Raw genomic sequence first — 16,086 nt, 5'->3', positions numbered from 1 at the left:
TATAATTTATGTTTTATCAGTGCATGATTTTGCAGAATATGGAGTTTGTCAGGAATGTCAACATTGAGCTATATGGAAATACGTGCAGATATATTGTGAGATCTTTTAAAGACAAAATCAACTAAATTTTCATTGATGAAAATAAAAAGGTAGAATTAATGTTGTCTTCAAAATCAGCCTCGAGTGCCTGGATCCAAGACTGGTTTAATAGATCAGACAAACACTAGTAGATAAAGCATAGATTTGGGGGGGGGGACACCTTAAGATTTTTATATATTATGTTGTTGTGTTCTGAAGTCAAGAAAGAGTTTTGAGATAAAGGTATTAATTTTGGGGTTATTGGCAAGCATGATGCCATGAAAATACATAAGATTAACCTGGTAGGTAGAACAGAGCAAGAATGAAAGAGAATTGTTGGATACAGAGCCCTGATTAAATCCAGTATTCATCTCTGTCATCAAGAATTTACAAACCAGGAGAATAAACTATTATAAAAATCATATTTTAAATATTTAAAAAAATGGTTGACTTTGTCAAATACTGCTCAGACTTTAGTAATAATGAGGATTCAAAAGTATCTCCTGAATTTAAAACAAGTCTGTGACAACTTGAGCAGATTCATTCACGTTGTGGAGGCAGGTTGAAGATTAGAATGTGTTGAGTGATGAGTGGGAGAAGAAACACCCATGAGTTGCTATCTTTTTTAAGAAATTCAGCATTGGAGTTATTTTTACTGGGTAGATTTGGTCATAAAATCCAGTTTTGCCATGCATCCGTTGTGTGAACTTAGGCAATGTAATGTTAAGAAACCAAAGAAAACAGAAATCAAGCAACAATTTCTAGTAAATATCCCTCTATTATTATTATTAACTGGCACTAGAAATGTTGCTTGGGAGAATGTATTTTCAAATACCTCAAGAAGCTGGGTAGAAATGTTGAAATCTCAACAAGATGAAGATTGGCAGAAGCCCAAATAACTAAAAGATAAGCAGCACTTTTCAAAAGGTTTGAGGCATATAGGGGTTAAGGAAACATTTACAACTCCTTTGTGGCTCGTTCTTTAGTGATTGGACAAAGCACCGTTTAAAAATAATGTTATTTTTCTTCTTCTTTTTTTTTTAAATTTTTTTTTCAACGTTTATTTATTTTTGGGACAGAGAGAGACAGAGCATGAACGGGGGAGGGTCAGAGAGAGAGGGACACACAGAATCAGAAACTGGCTCCAGGCGCTGAGCCATCAGCCCAGAGCCTGACGCGGGGCTCGAACTCCCGGACCGGGAGATCGTGACCTGGCTGAAGTCGGACGCTTAGCCGACTGCGCCACCCAGGCGCCCCTTGTTATTTTTCTTCTAATTGAAATTGTGTCTATAATTTTTCTGGTGGCAATGAAAACTTTCTTGTCCTCTTTACTGATCTTCAGTAGTCTCCAGTATTCAGTTATGTTTTATGTCTGTGTAAATTGCTTAGGCTGCATTTCACATCTTTCACATCTGAGTTAATGTGCTGCATCTGAAAGTACATGTGGGAATTTGAAGAACCCATGGGGATAAATTTTGGACTCCCACAAGTTCTGTATTTCAGTGTTTACTTCAATTATATGTTCATCATAAAGAGAAAGTCTTCATTTGTCATTTGGATTACAATCTCACATGCATGTGCATCAGCTCCTTATAAGTATAATGGTAATAATAGGATTGTTCTGAGTGACTAATATGACACAAAAATATAGGAAAACTCATGGTTAGGGCAAAAATACCTTTATTATTAAATATCTAACCTATACTAAGAAAAGGAAAATGTCCCAAAGCAGCCCATTTGGTCTTTGGACATCTCTGAGCAACCAAAGCATCCTCCTTATAATGACTTCAAATCCCTAACACCAAAGTATCTATACATCAGCCCTAGTTCTTCCAACTGGAAAACCTTCATACAAGCCGATGACAGTTTAATGTGCATTTATATCATTATTATTTTTAGGAAGTTGAAGGCACCCTCTATTCTTTTTCTAAATACTTCCTTTTTTGGACTAAATATCTCCCGTTCCCTTAAATACATGATAGGCCTCACATTTCCTCATCATTGTGGTATTTTTTTTTCCCTATTGCAACCCCCTGAGGGGTGTGGCACAAGCTATCAGTTATATTGAGCAACTCACTTGTACCTCTTTGTCATTAAATTGACTCTTTCTTTTTTTAATATTTATTTATCTTAGAGGGAGAGAGAGAGAGAGAGAGAGATGGAGAATGAGCATGGGAGGGGCAGAGCGAGGGAGAAGGAGACAGAGAACCCCAAGTAGGCTCCACACTGTTAGTGCAGAGCCCGATGATGGGCTCAAACCCAGAAACCATGAGACCATGCCCTAAGCTGAAATCCAGAGTCAGACACTTAACCGACTGACCCACCCAGACACCGCTAACCTGATTCTTAACAAGTTGCTCTGTTTTTTAGCTCCTTGAACACACCAAGATTTTTCCAATTTCATAGCCTTCGTATACTCTGTACTATAGACTTGGAATGCTCTTTGTCCCACTTGTCAAGAGACTAGCTTCTTCTCACATTATTTAAAACTTACCCTAAATGTCATTTATTAAGAGAAACATTCACTGACAGCTAAAAGCTTGCCAGCGTTTAGTATTTATCTTGCAATCCTTTCTTTCTCTCTTTCTTAATACTTTTAACAACACTGGATTACTTAATATTGTTCTCTTTGCTTTATTTTTTATTTGTCTGCTTCCTCACAGAAATGCAATACTTCCATAAATGTAGGGGCCATAATTGAATTTAAATTGCTGTTTCTGTAATACTTCAATCAGTAACTAGCACACATGCTTAATTAATATTTGTTTAACGAGTGAATAGCATAATGAGAGAAAATTAAATGTGTTAATGTTTTAACTCATTATGTTACAGATAATTTACTTAATTTTTGTATAAGAAGTATAAGTGATATATAAGAAGAGTGGACCTACTCTTTATCAGATCTAAATATGGGCATAAATAATCTGTGTCATTCAGCTCTCTGATGCTCATTTATTCAGCTGGTGCCTTTGAATCACTCAATTATATATTAAATCTAGAATTAAATTTGCTCACCTGGATCAGTATCCAAGGTATTGATTCCATGGACCTCATATAGTTTCAGAAGAAAATAGGCAAAATTATTAAAAATAAGTTTTAGTTTCCTTATTTTTTACCATTAGCAGTAGGATTAAGGTGGATTCTACTTGATATGGGGCCATGCCTAAATTGATCAGCTTTGCCATATAAACCTTATCAACTGTAGTTAATCTATACAAACTGACTCTTAAATATTTATATATTATCTGAAGATTTTTAGAAGTCAGTGTTTGAATTTAAATCTTGGAACTTGTGATGGAAATATCAGTTACACTAGGGTTCCAACCTCCATATTGCGAGATCTGCCTTATAGCTCCTGATAGATGGCAAACGTAGACAGTTTTGTAAACATATTTATGTAAGAGAGTTTGTAAGTTTTCTCTTTTGTACTTCTTATATTGGAAGAAATGCATGATCCTCTAATTTGACATAGCGTCTGATTTGTGATGCAATGTGCAAATATCAAATTAAAAATAAAACTCCAGCCTTATGCCATATGTGTGATGTATGTGGGAATGGTGAATGGTGGTGTGTGTGCATGTGCTGAGCAGGGAAAAACCACTCGAGATAAAATGGGAGTCACCAAATTTGAGCAATGTGAAAGTATACAATCAGAATCTAACAGGCTGAGCTCAAGGGTAGCAGAGACTGATAAAGGAATGAAGCAAATTAAAATAAGACCCTGAAGAAGAAATGCAGAAAGTCATCTAGTTGTCTTTGTGTTCATTTGCTACAAAGCTCTCCCCATTCCTGGCAAGATCCACTTAAAGTTCTAGAACTTCTTCCTCATCTTTTCCACAAAGGATTCTTGAACTCAGAGTTCATTAACTTACATGTCTATTAGTTTCATATTACCTTCCATGCTACTAGTCACTGTATACACCTGAGATGACTCTGTTCTGTGATTAAAATATTAACCTCTCTTCTCTCTTCATATCTCTAAGTGGTACAGTCCCTATTTAAAGATGATGATCTCCATTCCATGCACTTGATGTACTTTAGTAATAATAGTGGATTTTTTAAATCCTTAAAACAAAGTATCGTGAACATATTTACAACTACTAGTGACAGCAAGAAAGTCCTTTTTACCTTATCAACCTCAGGAAATTAAAAAACTTGGGACCTCGTAAATCATGATGGTTTGCATGTTCTTAGAAGGGAATGCATATGATTTCTTCAGAGGAAGATATCATACACAAAATGAGATGGCAATTAAAAAGAGTTTCCTGAATGAAAATATCCTGTCTTCTTTTGCCAAATTATATTTGGAATTCTTTTGGTAGTGACAGGAACTTTTAATGTTCTTCGGAGTTACTCATGCAGAACTATGGAATCGGAAGGTGAAAGTGATGAAGTTGTAGGTGTAGAGAAATACTGTCACACCAAATGAGATAATTCAGGGTGTTTCAGACACTTAATCCAAATAACTCATTCTTGTAGCTTGTGTCTTTTTTGCCTTATATTCTGTTTTAAGAAGGGCAAACATGATTTTGGTGCCAGGAATCTATACTACTAAATTTCAGTCCAGATTCTACTTCCTGTCAGGATAAACGTGGACAGGCCATCAAATGCCTCTCTAATATTGGGATTAGAATAATGCAAGACTATTATGAAATGTGCATATGAAATGAAATTAAATGCGGTGATGAGAATGTGTTTATTTTGAAGAAAAATGCATACAGCTGTTATACTTACTGATATCCATGAGCACACAATTTGGTCATACCTAGCAATCAGCTTTGCCATAATCAATGAACTAATGGAAAGTGGGCAGATCTTAATTCTCATTTTACTTTGGCAGTTCACTTGCTAGCTTTCCGCCTTAGTTTTCTGTCTACACGTGAAGATAACTTCTGGACTTACAGAAAGTATTCTTAGGGCCAATTTCTTACTTTTAGTACTAATACAAAAGGAAGAAATGATGTGAATTTTATAAGAAGGCAAGTCATTCAAATATAGTTCATCTCAATACTGGCATGTATTTTGGTAAGTTTTTTCACGGGGCATGTGACTTCTAATTTTCACTGTAGAATGTTAGTAATACTGATTTATCTGTTCGGTCTGTCTCATTAATGCTCAGGGGAGTATGCACAGATTTTTTTTTTCTGCATTTCTATTCTTCTTTCAGTGGTTATTTTCCTTCTCCTTGAAAAACTTTCTGTAATATTCTTCTAGTATAGGTTGTGATGGTTGAAGTCAACACATAACAAAACTCAGTTTATTATTTTGTTTTTCTGAAGACGTGCTCGTTCATTCTCAATATTCAATGGCATTTTTGCTCTACTTAGAATTTGAGAAAACAGTATTTTTCTTTATTTTCTTTTTATATTTCAGAATTTTATAAACATTTTTCATTGCTTTCTGATCTTTTTTACTTATGTTAGAAAGCCAGCTATCAGTCTTTTGTTTGATCTTTTTGAAGAGAATATATCTTTTCCTCTGGCTGCTTTTATGATTCTGGTTTTGTTTCATTTTGTTTTTAGCTTTCTACTTTGATTAAAATATGCCAAGGTAGAATATTTTTATTATGTTGTTTTTATTTGCTAGTGTATCTATGTTGCTTGAGATTCTCTGAGCTTTTGTAGTATTAATATGATGTTGAAGCTACCTACTGAGTTCTTAAATATCAGGTATTGTTTTCAGTCTTAGAATATCAATTTTATCCATTAATTTTCTTTCTAGATTCAAAACCCCATTGAAATTTTCCATACTTTTATGTACTTTTGTCATGTTTTGTTTTTGTTTCCTTGAACTTACAAACCATCACTGTTTCCAAGTTTTGATACTATTCACATCTTTTATTTATTCAATTTGGTTTTTGCCTATATAGTCTAAAAGGGAAAATATTGAGTTATGGGATCACAAGGGAGAAACCAAGTCCTGGTGAAAAAAATGTATACTTTAAATAAAGGTTGCCTAAAGCATTATCAGTCATCTCTGGACTTTTTCAGTTATGTGAGCAAAAATATTTCCTATATATTTTCTATATGTTTGGTTGTGGTATTCTATCTGCTATCACAGATGTGTTAATAGGATGTGGGTTAAGTTGGGGTTGAACATACAGTGAGGAGAAAAAACTAAATTACTCTGGTGAAAATTGCTAGAATTCTGTGGAATTTTCTATGCCAGGATATGGAGGGTTAGGGACACAAAAAGTATTTTCTTCTTAACTCAAGTTTTAAGGAGATCAACCAGAGAGCACAGTAGTTCAACAGGATTCCCTGGAGCACGAGACATACAGTGGTTTCTAATTGGTATCTCAACCATGTAAATATAGATCTGTGAATATAGCCCTTTTGGCAGACAGAAGAATGTGCATTTCTCATCTACCAGATCTGACTTCTAAATTTTGCTCTCAAACAAGAATATTTTCCCTGAGAAATGAGTCAGTATAATAAAAAGTGGGTATTTTTGACAAGGTTACGGGCTACATAATGTCTCATTTTTCCTCCGAGAGGCAGGTTTCACAAACCTGTGTTTACATTACAGGTCATTGACTCCAGATACTTGCAGCAGATTCACTATAATTCTTGCAAAGTTCAAGTAAAAATTTTTTCCTCTTTTATTTTCTCTCCATTGTGTCTCCTCCTTCGGTTGAGTACACACTTGTCTCATAAATCCGGTGAAGGAGCATGAAGAACTGACTCTGGAAGTAGATTTGCCACTGTGAAAGACAAGCCCTTTGGGGCACCTAAGTGGCTCAGTCAGTTAAGGGTCCAGCTCTTGATTTCATCTCAGGTCTTCATGTCACCGTTTGAATTTGCACTGACAGTGCAGAGCCTGCTTGGGGTTCTCTCTCTCCTCTCTCTGCCTTCCACCCCTTGCATATTCTCTCATTCAAAATAAATAAATGCACTTTAAAGAGAGAAAGAGAGAGAGAGAGAGAGAGAGAGAGAGAGAGAGAGAGAGAGAGAGAGAAAGCCTTTAACTTCCTCCCATCGCATTCCTCCCTAGGTAAATGGAAAAACTACCCTGAGGGGTTGGATTCCAGGAGTGTTTCAGGGACAATTTTATTAGTAGGGGAGTCATTGTTAAAAGGCCATGTATTTGATGTGATTCTTGTTTTCTTCATGGTGACAATACCTAGTAAAAGTAGAGAGCTGAGCCATGGTGTGCTTTCTATAGCTGGAATCTGGTTTTTAGGCTCTTTTTCTCATGAACACTATTACTCACTGAATTATTGTTTAAGTCAGTCTGAGAGTGTGAAAAAAATAAAAAATAAAATCCAAAATTTGATTTAAGTTTAGAAAATTGATCTTTCTTTGTCCATATACTCCTACAGGGCTTACTAAACTCCTTAACATTGAGAAAATAATTATTTCATAGAAATGTTAACATGAATGCCATTACATTTCACAAATCATAAAGCTCTTAAATATACATTAATATACATTATTCTCATAAAACCCCATATGTTTGTATATGTAATATATGTAATATATTGTAATATGTAATAAATATTGACTTCTGAACATGGGTATTTAGATGAAGTACACAATGTTGAAGTAAATGCTGAATCTACATATTAACAGAACAAGGATTTAAAATACAAATCAGGGTTTTTTTTTCTTTTACTATACTTTAAATTCAAAAAAGTTTGTTCTTTTAAACAAGTTCATGAGATTTCAAATTCTGCGTGACTATGTCAGTGAGAAGCTTAAACTCCATTTATCAGATAATCGCTTGTTTGTTGGTTATTTAGCCATTGAGGTGTTTTAAAAGGAGCAATTATAAAGTTTCACAAAGGAAACAATTTTTTTCAATACTAATGTCTTACACATGAAAAGCAATAGAATAACCTTTATGAGACTTGAAAACAGAACAGAAAGGACCCAAGAGTTGAATCCGAAATCACAGCTGTGATGTTTTACTCAGGCACCAACTCTTTCCGCAACATGTCCAGTGGCTTTGTCAGTAAGGCTTTGCCCCTGATGGCCCTCAGGTTTCAGCCCTCTCACGGATTTGGCCTGGGCAAATCTCTTGTTTTTCCTTTTGTTATTTCATGCCTTTAGGAGAATTAAAGTAAATAGACTGTGAGCAAGAAAGATTTTATTTATATACAATAAATAATATTATAAATAAAATACTATAATATCGATGTAAATAGCTAATTAATGTAATATAATACATATATAATTCTGTGCTTCTTATTCTAAATTCAATAAAAACTCCAAATAGTGTGTGATAAAAGGTTTGTAAGGCTTCATAAAACTTCACATTGTATCAATACTCTTCACTTTAGGTAAAATAGCTATAGATGTAATTGCCTGTTAGCTGAACATCTGTTACTCAGTTTATTGAGGTTTAATTACTTACATGACTCTGGTTTGCAAAACAGTTATGTTAAAGGTGCTTTATATTTTAAAAAATAACTTTGAATAGATTATTTTTTTCCCTCAAGCAACAAATGGGGTAGATATTATTCTCAATGTTTTATCCCCTAGAAACCTAAGACAGAGATTAATAAATAAAGTCACTTGAAGTCCTTCAGCTTATAAAATGTTGAACTTCAGCTACACAGGTCTTACCCTTCAAGAAGCTGTGCTCATTTTAGCATTCTTTTTTTTTTTTTCCAACGTTTATTTATTTTTGGGACAGAGAGAGACAGAGCATGAACAGGGGAGGGGCAGAGAGAGAGAGGGAGACACAGAATCGGAAACAGGCTCCAGGCTCTGAGCCATCAGCCCAGAGCCTGACGTGGGGCTCGAACTCACGGACCGCAGGATCTGACCTGGCTGAAGTCAGACGCTTAACCGACTGTGCCACCCAGGCGCCCCTCATTTTAGCATTCTTAATGTCACTCCCTTGTTTTGAAATTTAACAGTTTTGATCACCTTAGAAATTAAATTGGAAATATTAATTGTGATGGGGGAGTCGTTAGAATATTTTTCTTACTAATAATTATTGTCATCTAACTTTTAAAACCCCCGCTTAGGTTAAGAATTAAATCTTTGCAAACCATACCTGTTCTATACATGTATCTGCCATTCTGCAAATTACTCTTTTTTATATTTTAGTAATAAAATTATTATTTTCCCATTTAACGATATAAATAATTATAAATAAATTGGATTTTCTCAAATATGAAAGTGGGACAATGAAGCAAACTTGCAGAGACATTGAATTATTCTATTTTTCTATTTAAAATACTGTGTTCAAAATACTGTTTTTCAACTTCACTCCAGAAGGATTGCCCTAACTTTTTAACTGAAGCCTATACAGAAAAAACAACAAAAAATATGTATACTTTTGACCAGCTTTTATAATCCTTACCTAAATTATGTTATCTCACATAATTTTCATTAGACAATTTGTGACCTTTTAAATACTATAATTCTGTGGAAATTCTTATTCATGTCAGATTTTGTTATACATATCAATGATTTTAATTAGTTTAATAATTTCCTTTTTAAAATAGAAGATAATTATATATATATTCTTTTTCTACAAACCAGAAAAGGGTGTTTGTTCTGATTTTTTTTCTTTAATAAAGTCACCCTTATCCTTTGAAGGCAGTGCTTTGAAATGTCACCATTAACACTTCCTTTTATAAGTGTTAAAATTATAATAGGCCCACACAAATAAGAGGGAGGTGCTAATGGGCACTTTATTTTTCCTGAATGCAGAATATCTGTCAGAGAAGAGATGCTGCCCAGCTTTTAAAAGCTTGGTGGTTTCTTATTAAGGGAGATTTACATGAATGGCCAAAAAGATAACCATGATAAGCTTTTATACTGTGAAAAATACAGAGATATAAAATGTAAATGTTATAACAATTTAACATTAATTATGGGCTTATTTTCATTGCATATGAATAGAAATTACTTTTGTCTAGATTATTATGGAACAACCTATCTCTGACCCAGTTAAATGGTTTTTGGACCCTAAACTCCTCACACATTCTTGATATACCATGGAAAAATCTATGCACCCATTAACTTTCATTGAGGATAGCATAAAGATACAACATGAACAATAATAGCTTTAAATTGTTTTGTGATGAACTATACCATATGTTTCTATCTGGACTTCTCAGAATCCCAATCATCCAAAAGCTTGAACAGCTGCTGCCATTTTGCAGATAATTGCCGTAAGATACATTTTGTCCTTCCATGTGTTGATTTCTCCTTGTTTCTTGAAGTCCAATTGGATGCTTATCACATTCCTTTTTCTAAATGAGTCTGCTTTCCTCCTGAGCTCACTTTGCAAACTAAAGACTTTTATCCAGGAAAAATTCCTCCAGGTGTGTATCTTTCCAAGATATATATGAGAATTGATGATGAAGATTTATCCTTTTGCTTATTCAGTATTCAACAAATATTTAGATTAGGTCTAACCTTTAAAAATGTAGTATGCTTTTCTTTCTTCTCTGAATAATGGATTGTGATTCTTCTCCAGAGTTGCTGTGTGATGCAAAGCATGGAGAGCTTGTGAGCCAAGGGGGATAAGGTTGTCTTTTTGTTGTTGCTGTTGTTTTTAGAAATTTAAACATTTCTAAATCTGAAAAGTTTTTTCTTTAAATATTAATTTTAGGGAAATAGGGTTATTGCAAAAGGATAATGGCAATATTGAGTAATTGGTGATTATCATGAAGCCTTTTTTCTTAAATGTTCTTCACCTGTAACATAAGTTTTTAATTATATTTCATATAAATGTATATTATCCTCTGATCATTTAACTGAGAATATCAGGTTTTTCTCTTTAAATTTCTTCTTAGCTTCTAAATTTTGCAGTTCTAAAAATACTGATTGGCATAATGTAATAGTGTGAAACATAAATTGCTTTTCCAAACCTGTAGGATCATTAAATATATGGAGTACTGTACGTATAAATGGAGTGCTTCTTTTCCTTTAAGAAAAGTCAGCCTGGGGTGCAGGTTCATCTCTGTGGTGGCTATAGCCTCAGAAGTTCTGAGGCTATAAGGAGCTAGGACAGTAGCACTCACAAAGCTATGATGTTGGCAGGAATGAGTGATTCCTCCCTTCTTTTAAAAGAGTCCTTTAACATGGAAAATAGGGTGTTGTCTTCAATGACCTTTTATCAAGTATGCTTCTCAAGCATGTTCAAAAAGGTTAAATCCACAAAATTATTTACATCACAACATGGTGATCAATTTTGTTGTAATGTCCTCCTCCCAAGAGAACTTACCTGTCTGAAAGGGATATGAATCCAGAAAAGACAAGAATGTGATCTGCTTGAAAAAACAGTTGCAACTGTTTAAATCATATGGTCTAGTTAACAAGGTCTGATTTGTCCCACTGCAGTTTATGATCCTGAAGCAAACAATGGCAGGGCACACTTTTTCTTGATTGACATTTTTACTTTGTCTATGTTTCTGTTTTTTTGTTTGTTTGTTTGTTTTTAACTTACAAATAATGGTTACAGTCATACTTACTAGAAGACATTATTCTAGTAAGGGCTGAAAATTGGAGCAAATTGCAAGCTTCCTTGTCATGTCTATTAGTTGGTAGGTTTCACTCCACCCAAATAATATTTAGACTTTAAAAGGGTGGTAACTAGGGTGAAAGGGAGAGCAAGTATTCTTTTGATCCCAAGATGAAATATTACTACTCAACAAAACATACATTCCTAGGTTCAGAAATTGGCTGAGTGTTTATGTGTGGGAAGGATATCACAAATGTGGACTACTAGGAAAATTTCATGCAATTAGTTAGATTTGTAATACTTTATTCGATCTTATGGAGGTAAATCTTGCTAAACTCAGTGATTACCTTTTGATATTTTCTGACTCATTCAAGTATTTAAGACAAAGATTTCCTCTTGGACTATGGATAAATCTTTTCACTGTAGTAAAATTACATATTAAGTAACTTTTCCTGTATTATTGTTGGATATGTCATATATTTTCTCCAAATTTCTATTAGTCAAGCAACTACCTGAAAATTCTGACTTAACTTTTAAAAATATATGTCTAATATATATTGCCATGAGTTATAATTTGATCAGTGATCTCTATACCTAATTCAAATAGATCATGACATGATATATGTAAATGTGTTAAAATCTTCTTATCCTTATTTTTGTGGATTTTATAAGCACAAAATTTGATTAGCTTAATTATAATCTGTGGCTTATGATTTACTATTATCATTAGTTCATGTGGCATTCAGATTTTATTGAACTTAGTAATATCTTATTAATATTATATGATATCATGTTGTGTCATATCATACCATATCATCATATATCCTGACCAAGACAGACTTAATATTTCTCTCAGCTTGGCTAAACTTGAGGTTTTTCCTGACTATAGGCCCCTGACCTCCCTTTTCTTAGAGCATTTACTTTAGAAAACTTGAGATTATAAATTCTTTTCTCTGCTCCTTTGAGATGTAAATCTTCTTACAGCCTGTTAAGGTTTTGCAACCCCAAAATATTTTCCTGGAGGACCCTGTATTGATCCTTTCCAGATGTAATCATCAAGAAAGATGGGACCCCTATCTTCCAGGCTCACTGGGAGGGGAGGAGTCTAACTTCAATTAGTACCAGTTAGCAAACACAGATGGTCTATCACACTGACTAACCTCCTTAATGTCCTTTTCCACTAGCTCACCCAGTTCTTGAAACCTCTTGCCTTTTATTTCAACAGAATTGATTTCAATTGATTTCAATAGTCTTGACTTCTAATGTAATAGTCTTGAATAAAGTCTTCCTTGCCTAACTGTGTCTAATGCAATTTCTTCTTTGAGAGCTCCAAGAACTAAAATCTTACCTGCAATCTATGTTCTCCTTGTGCATTTCATTCCCCTACCTTCTATATAAACACAATCACAATCCTGAATTTCAGATTTCTCCTTCCTTTCCACTTTATGTATTTTATTTTCATTACATATATATGAATATCTAAAAATATCTTTTATTTCTTTATCTTTTCTTGATAAGATATTTCTTTATCTTTTCTTGAAAAGATTTAAAAAGGCATAGTGCTTGTGATTCTCAATTAATAATACCTTACTGAGATTTATTCATATTATGATTAATATTCACAGCTGTAATACCTTTTATTGTGTGAATATGTAACATTGTTATGAACAGAATTTCTTTATACATTCTTGTATATATTTCCTGGTACATAATGTAAGAGGTTTGTTGATTATCTTTTTGGGAATGAAGTATTTTAAGGTATATGAATTACAAGGTATATGCATTTTTAATATTTGGTTAAATAGATTTCCCAAATGGCTATATTAAACATCAGTTTACCATGTATTTTCCAAAACTTGATAATATCAGTCTTTTATCTCTCATTTTTTCTCTCTCCCTTTTTAAACAAAATAATGGGAATGCCATTGAAAGATTTTCCACATTAAGAACAAGAAATTTTCTTTGTCAAAGGTGTCTTATAAAATTATATTAAACTTAAAAAAATAAAATGACAATCCACAAGCTTGATGAAGACAAAATCTATAAAAACATGAGCAGGACTTTGAATGGAGAGCATATGTTATCAATAAACATATTAAGAAGTTATTGATTTTGTTAAGGATCAATGGAATGAAAATCAGGAAAAAATATGAAAATAAAAAAATGTAGCAACTCTTGAATGTAGATCCTCTACCAGTTCACATTGGTGACAGTCTTATTATTCTACTAATTGCTATGCATATTCTTTTGGATTTAATACTCAAAAAAAAATCTATGTGATATTCCCAATTGAAATAAGAAGGAAAAAATTGGTGATATGGTGAAAAAATTTCTGAGAGTATGTTTAAAGAATAATTCAATTTTAAACTATATTTGCTGTGCTAGAGTTACAACAAATTCCATGTTCACATTTAGTATCTAATATTATTACACTATCTGATAATATTATTATTTATCTAATATTACACTAATATTATTTACACTAATAACTAGAAATATGTTATTATATTGCAAGCAAATGTACATTTCCTAAGTGTACATTAGAAATTATATATAACGCCATTTAAATGTTGATAAGAACCCCCTTTATGAAACCCCAAAATAATTATATTGAAAATCTCTCACTGTATTCCTAACAATATTAATTATTGAAAAATTCTTTTAAAACTTTTATTTGGGTAATTTTAAATATGGAAGTTTTAATTTATTGATGTATTACAGCAATTTGGAATTTAAAAAAAAACTTTTTTTATTTTATAGTAGACTAATGAATTATAAATATTTAAACACAGAAATAACAGCATATATCACTAACATTGAAAATATCTGGAAAAGTATACAATAGAGTAGTTTTAAATTATACAATGAAACATCTTGGATATGGAAGAGCATTTTGACACTTTGTCTCTTGGATCAATTTTATGTTTATAACAAAATTGAAAAGGGGAGTACAGAGATTTCCCATGTACCGTCTACCCCATACATGCATAGTTTCCTCCTCTAAATATCAATATTACTCACCAGAATGGTAAATTTTATACCAGAAATGAACCCACATTGGCACACCACAATCAATTAAAGTCCACAGTTAACCTTAGGGTTTACTATTGATGTTATCCATTCTATGGTTGTTTTTACAAAGGTATAATGTCATATAATCCATTCTGATAATATCATACAGTGTGTTTTCACCGTCCTAAAATGTCTCTCCTCTGCCTCTTCATCTCTTTCTGCAGTCCTGGCAATCCAGGGACTTTTTAATCATCTTTACAGTTTTGCCTTTTCCAGAATGTTATATAGTTGCAATAATGCAATATGTAGCCTTTTCAGATTGGTTTATTTCACTTAGTAATATGCATTTAACGTTCCTCCACATCTATTCATGGATTGATAGCTCATTTATTCATAGTTCAGAACAATATGCAATGTCTTAATATAGGACAGTTTACTTATCATTTCACCTACTGAAAGACATTTTGACTGTTTCTAAGCTTTGGCAGTTATGATTAATTAAGCTGCTATAATCATCCTTGCACAGGTTCTTGTGTGGGCACAAGTTTTCAATTCCTTTGGGTAAATACCAAAGTGTGTGATTGTTGGATAATATGGTAAGATTATGTTTTGTTTTGCAGACAACTGCCAAACTGTCTTCCGAAGTGTCTACATTAGCTTGCATTTCCACCAACAAAGTCTGAGCGTTTCTGTTGCTCTCCATCCTCACCAGAGCTGATGTTTTCAATGTTGCAGATTTTGGCCATTGTAATAGGTATGTAGTGGTATCTCATGTTTTAATTTGTATTTTCCAAATGAAAATAATGTGAAGCACTTTTCACCTTATTTGCATGTGTATATCTTTTTTTAAGTTTATTTATATATTTATTTATTTATTGGGGGGTGAGGGAGAGAGAGAATCCCAAGTAGGCTCCATGCTCAGCCTGGAGCCCGATGGGCACCTTGACTCATGAACGTGAGAGGGCAACAAAAATCCAGATTCAGGAGGCACAGAAATCCCCCAAGAAATGCAACCCAAGATGGTCCACATCAAGACAGATAGCAATTAAAATAACAAAAATTGGGCGTGCCTGGGTGGATCAATTGGTTAAGCATCCAACTCTTGATTCTAGCTCAAGTCATGATCTAATGTCCTGACCTAATTAATTAAGTATATCTGTAAAAGTTAAGAGAAGCATAAAATAAAAGTTTGTAAAATATGATACCAAATATCTGAAACATGGAAGGGAGAGGAGTAAAGGATGAGTTCAAAATTAAGCGACCATCAGCTTAATATAGACTGCTATATGCAGAAAATGTTATATATGAACTTAATGGTAACCACAAATCAAAAAACAGTAATAGGTATGCAAAGGGTAGAGGATATCAAGTATATCACCAAAGAAAACCAGCAAATCATGAAAGAGAAGGAAGGGTCAGAAAAAATTACAAAGACAACCACAAAGTAAGTAACAAAATAGCAATTAATACATACCTATCAGTTATTACTTTGCATGTAAATGGACTAAATGCTCCTAGAAAAAGATATAGGGTGAAAGAATGGATAAAAAATCAAGACCCCTTTATATGCTG

This window comes from Prionailurus viverrinus, chromosome F1, assembly GCF_022837055.1.
Source record: "Prionailurus viverrinus isolate Anna chromosome F1, UM_Priviv_1.0, whole genome shotgun sequence".
Taxonomy (NCBI): Eukaryota; Metazoa; Chordata; class Mammalia; order Carnivora; family Felidae; genus Prionailurus; species Prionailurus viverrinus.
Note: the sequence above shows the minus strand (reverse complement) of the source record.